Below are 6000 nucleotides of genomic sequence, written 5' to 3'. Positions count from 1 at the left end.
ATATACTCATTATTTACTGTGTTTGTTTCCCACTGGATTGTACCTCATTAATAACACCACCACATGGCTTATACCTGACACACATTGGAAATTGAAGAACAATTTATTGAATCAATGAAATATTTAAATTGAAATACATTATGTGAAATGATAAGAAAAAATGCAATCCTGGGAAGATCATGTGTCTTCACAAAAACAGTTTGTCTTATGGGCATAGAAAGTGTATTAATTTTCAATAAAATTAAAAAAAATACAGATCCAAAAGTATTTCAATAGCTAGTGATTGCAGAGACGAAACTTCCACTCATGGCATATCAGCAGTCTATTTAGCCCAACTATCCTGCTGAGAAACATTAAGAAAGCTGGAAGATAGTGAAGATACTATTTGAAGGCATCACGACCCAAGGAAGCAAGCATTTAAAGAGGTGGAATCTCAGAAGAGAAGCCTACGTGGTGAAATACACCTGAGTTTGCTACTTCGTTGCTCTTGAAGTGTTTTGCTGATTCCAAAGATGAGACTCAGGATCCAAGGTACTAAACAGGAAGCTGTAGCTAAGCAACTGAACAGGGTTCCAGGCGTCTCAACCAACGCAGGGCCACAAGCTGTACCTAACTGTGCACCAAGGGAGAGAGACTCTGAAAAACAAACCAGGGGTTCGGTAGGCACCCCCAGGTGGCTATGCCCTAGTGGCTATCTGAACCTAAAATAGAAAACACAAAACCTGGGATCCGGTTTCCAGAAAAACTCAATCACTGAGTGTGATGAGATGAACTATCCCCACCTTAATTGCCTCTCAAAAGCAAATGTTCACTGAAGAAAAGATCAAACCACTCAGAAACTTCAATGACCTCTAGTATTTCATATAGAAAATCCAGCACGTGATCAAAAATAACCACACGCAAAACGTAGGGGGAAGCACAACCCCTAACTTTTTGCGTGTGGTTATTTATTTATTTTTTTTTATCACGTTCTGGATTCTCTGGGGTGAGGGCAAGTGCCAGGGGTGAGGGGTGGGGGGTGGGGGGTGGGGGGGTGGGGGTAAGGGAGGCCAAGGGGAAGGCCAATGGAGAAAAAAAAAGGAGACATATGTACTACTATTTGTAATACCTTAAACAATAAAATAAAAAAAAATATTAAAAAATCAAGGGGGAAAAAAGTAAGGTTGGATGGTCCCACCTCAGAGCCAGCTGTCAGCTGCCTGTAGCCTCACACCTGAGAACCCCTGTCTCCGGCCACCCTGGGAGGGGGGGTCCCTCAGGGACATTTCAAGGTCCCCACCGCCACCCATGGCTGCTGACTCAGCTTTCCGCTGCCCTCATCCACCACAGTGGGAATGACCGGTAGGTCCCTGGAGAAGCCACCACCTTCGCCCGCCCCGCAGCCTGTCCCACAGCCCTTGCCATGAGGCTCTGTTGATCTACTTGGTCGGGGGAGGGAGGGTTTGGGGGGGCACCCCTGGAAAACCTGTTACCTATGCCTCCACCCATGCTTCCTGCGCCTCCAGCGGTGGTGCTGGGCCCCATCTCCCAAGTGCGCCAGAATTACCATGCCAACTGCGAGGCCTCCATCAACAACCAGATTAACTTGGAACTCTACGCCTCCTACGTGTACACGTCCATTGCCTTCTATTTCGACCACCAGGACGAGGCCCTGCAGCACTTGGCTACCTTCTTCCTGTGGCAGTCGAGGGAGGGAGTGGGAGCAGGATGAGGCTGCAGAACCAGGGAGGGGGGCGGATCCGCCTGCGAGATATCAGGAGGCCTGACCGCAACCAGTGGGAGAGCGGCCTGAAAGCCATGAAAAGCGCCTTGCACGTGGATAGGATGGTGAACCAGAGTCTGCTCCATCTGCACCAGCTGGCCACTGGCAAGAAGGACACTCAGCTGTGCAATTTCCTGAGGGACCACTACCTGAGCCAGGAGGTGAAGTTCATCTACAGATTGGGAGCCAGTGTCACCCAGCTGTGCAAGCTGGGAGCCCCGACATCCAGCCTGGCAGAGTACGTCTTTGACAAGCTCACCCTGGGTGCCAGCAAGAAGAACTGAGCCTGGACTGCCTTCCTGAAAGCCATGGGGTGACTTCCCCTGGCCGCCCTGCCCAGCATGCCTATTGCCATATTGCCCTTGCAAAACGGGCACTTCAGTTTTCATGTTCAAGTTTTACTATTTCTTCAAATAAAGTGATTGGTTCTTAAATAAAATAAAAATAAGTAAGTGGGAAGGAAAACAACACCTATTTCATCACGGGGGTGGGGGTGGGAATTCATTTCCTTCATTCACTGAGGATGTTGGAACAGACAGAACTAAGACTTGATTACAACCAGTTGATTTAGAGCAACAGTGAGATACCTATTAGATGGGCAACAATGAAAAATATTGACCATAGCAAATGATGGCATGAGATAGAGCAAATGTGACTCTCGTATAATGATGGTAGGGAGTATAACAGTATATTCACACCACATAACACTTTGGCATATTCTAAAATAACTGAAATGTACAACTATCACATAATCCATACATTCTGTTCCTTGAAGTTTTTATAAGAAAAAAGTGAAATGATACCTCTCTACAAAAACTTCTACAACAATGTCCATATATGGAAGCGGTTCTCAACCTGTGGGTCGCGACCCCTTTGGCGGTCGAACGACCCTTTCACAGGGGTCACCTAAGACCATCCTGCATATCAGATATTTACATTACGATTCATAACAGTAGCAACATCACAGTTATGAAGTAGCAACAAAAATAATTTTATGGTTGGGTCACAACATGAGAAACTGTATTTAAAGGGTCAGAAGGTTGAGAACTACTGATATGGGGAAGGGTGAAGGGCTTGTGAAGGATCACACAGAAGAAATGGGAGTTTCATAAGGAAACTTGGTAGGGGAGGAATGAATATTTATATTGCAGTGATGGTTTCACAAATACATATTTTGAAAAATATGCTGTTAACGATAGTGTTGTGAAATTTATTTTAAATTGGTTATACCTCAATGAGCCTATTCAAAATGTGCAGCATGTGTCAAATGTGTGTCTTCAAGAAAATTTGGAGCATTTTATAGATATTAACAAGATCATTCTAAAATTGAATGAACAGAGAATGGATCTACAACACCTAACAATATTTTGAAATAATAGAATAAAAATGGAGGAATCTCTCTACCAATTTCAAGATGTATTATATAGCTACAATATTCACGATCCTGTGGTATTACTAGAGAGAGAGAGACATAGATCAATGAAACAGAAAGGGAACCTAGAAATGTCCCATACAGCATGGCCAATTTATTTTTTATAAAGCTTCAAAAGCTATTCAATTGAAAAATAATAGTCTTTTCCCAAACTGTGCTAAAGTAATTGGCTATCCATAGGCCAAATATTGAGCCTCAGACTAAACTTCACATCTCATACAAAAAAAAATCAACACAAATGTATCACAAATCTAGTTGTAAAACAAAATCTGTAAAACTTATATAAAAGAAATAGGATATGAACGTTCAGGTGTTAGGACTGAACAAAGAGTCAATAGATTTGACACCAAATGTACAATCTATACAAAGGAAAATTAATAAGTTAGACTTCATCAAATTTGAAAACTTTTGCTATACTAACAGTTTTATCTCTCTTAATCAATTGGAACAGCAAGCTACATACAGTGAGAATTTGTTTATAAGTCATAAACTGACAAAGGGGTATTTATAACATATACAGAACTCTCATAACAAAAAGTTTTTAGACCTAATAAAAAATGGTCAAAAGAAATGAAGAAAAATTCCACCAAAGGTATATACTTACAGCAAATAATCACGTGAAAATTGTTTAACAACTTAAAATGGCTAAATACCATAACATACTGGCAATGATACAGACAAACTCACACATTGCTTGTTGTAATGTCAAATACAGCCACTCTGAAAAAGTTAGGCAGTCTCTATAAAAACCAAACATGCAAATAGCATATGACACAGAAATTGTACTTTGAAATATTTATCCCAGAGAAATGAAGACCCATGTTCACAAGAAAACATGTACTGAAATGTTTATCACAGCTTTTTCTGTAAAAGCCAAAAACTGGAAACACCCAGGTGTTTTTAAAAAAGTGATTTACACAAATGGAATACTGCTTGGCCATGAAAAAGAAGGAAATCTTACAGTTTGTGACAGCATTATGCTATGTGAAATAAGCCAGAGAAAGACAAGTGCCATATGATTTCACTCATATGTGGAATCTAATGAACAAAAGGAACTAACAAGCAAAAGTAGAGAAAGACTCATAGAGAGCAGGCTGACAGCTGTTGGGGAAAAGGGGGCTGGATGAAGGGTGGGGTGAAGGGATTGAGCAAAAGAGGAAAAAAAGGGAGGAAAAACTCAGATATGGACAACATGTGGTGATTGGCAAGGAGAGGGGGAATGAGAAGAGGTGGAGGAAAGTATAGGGGTGATAAATGGTGATGAATGGATACTTGACTTGGAGTGGTGAACACACAATACAGTGTACAGATGAGGTGTTGTAGAATTGTGCACCTGAAACCTATGTAATTTTGTTAACCAGTATCACCCCAATAATTCAATAAAAAGGAAAAAAATGTGAATGATTACACCCATACCATGGAATTCTCCTCAGTAATAAAAAAACAAAACAAAACATTTGTATTCAACAACCTTGATGATACTCCAGATAATAATTCTAAGTGGTAAAAGCCAACCCAAAGGTCCATAAGTAATGATTACCTTCACTGCCTGGTCTGCATGGCTCAGTGGTTGAGTGTCGACCTATGAACCAGGAGGTCACAGTTCAATTCTCTGTCAGGGAACATCCCCAGATGTGGGCCTCATATTTAAAGAAGAATGATTCCACTTGTAAAATATTCATTGAATGAAAAAAGTTACAGAAATGAAGAACAGATTAGGAGTTGCTAGAAGTCAGGGATAAGCCAAGGGGCAAGGAGGATTGTCTATAAAAGGGAAACACTAAGGATTCTTGTGGTGATTGAAACGTTTTGTATCTTGACTAGTATAAATGTTAATATCTTGGTTGAGATACTGTACTATCGTTTTGTAAGATGTTAAAATTAGGGGAAAGTGGGTACAGGGTATCCATAATATCTGTATTATTTCTTAATAACTGCAAATGAATATACAATTACCAAGAATAGAAATTAAATTTTGTTTATAGTTTTTTTTTATTGCTTAAAGTATTACAAAGGGTATTACATATGTGTCCTTTTTTCCCCCCACCCTTGACAATCCCCTGGCCTCCCCTACCCCCCAGTGTCTCTGCCTCAAACAGATTGTTTATAGTTTTGATATAAAACAAATTGATTGGAATGGGAGAATAAAAACACCTATTACATAACACTTGTTTCAAAAAATAGTCTTGGAGAAGACACCTGCTTCTTGTAACAGTCAAATAGCATAAACATCCTGCTGAGAAAAACTGGGAAAGCTGGAAATATATGAAAGATATCTCTTCAAGGTATCAAACTCAAGGAAGCAAGCATGGAAAGGACAGAATATCTCAGGAAGAAGAGAGACCCTGGTAGTGAGATTCAAATTTGGTAACATGTTTCCCCACAAAGTATTTGCCAACTCAAAAGAGGTTATTGAACGCTGGAGATGCTAAGCCTAAACTTGAGGCCGAGGAGCTAAGCACCTGAGCAGCACTCTCAGCATCGCAAGGGACACAAATTGAGCTCAGGACCCAGCCAGGCAGAAGGCTAATGAAACAAAACAAACCTTGTGGGTTATTTTGGCATCCCTGAGGGGCTATACCCTAAATATCTACATGAACCAGAAATAGAAAACGCCTCCAATAAGACTGGAGACCCAGTTTTAAAAGTTGGTTTCAAGGTGAAAAAGAACTTCCCCCAGGTAACTGCCTCTGAATAGTGAAAGAAACGGTCCCTGGAAGAAGAGAAATGCCACCCAGAGCCTACAATTTCCTCTGTAGAAGTTCATACAGAAAATGCAACATGCACTAAAAGTAGCCATACATGC

At 40.8% G+C, this 6000-nt stretch overlaps 1 pseudogene; it reads left to right on the top strand.

The window, feature by feature from the left end:
- The first annotated feature begins 1474 nt into the window (after positions 1 to 1474).
- On the top strand, positions 1475 to 2046 carry LOC132224162 (ferritin heavy chain-like; annotated as a pseudogene).
- The last annotated feature ends 3954 nt before the right edge of the window (positions 2047 to 6000 follow it).

This window comes from Myotis daubentonii, chromosome X (assembly GCF_963259705.1).
Source record: "Myotis daubentonii chromosome X, mMyoDau2.1, whole genome shotgun sequence".
NCBI classification, from domain to species: Eukaryota; Metazoa; Chordata; class Mammalia; order Chiroptera; family Vespertilionidae; genus Myotis; species Myotis daubentonii.
This window is presented reverse-complemented; position numbering and strand designations above follow the sequence as displayed.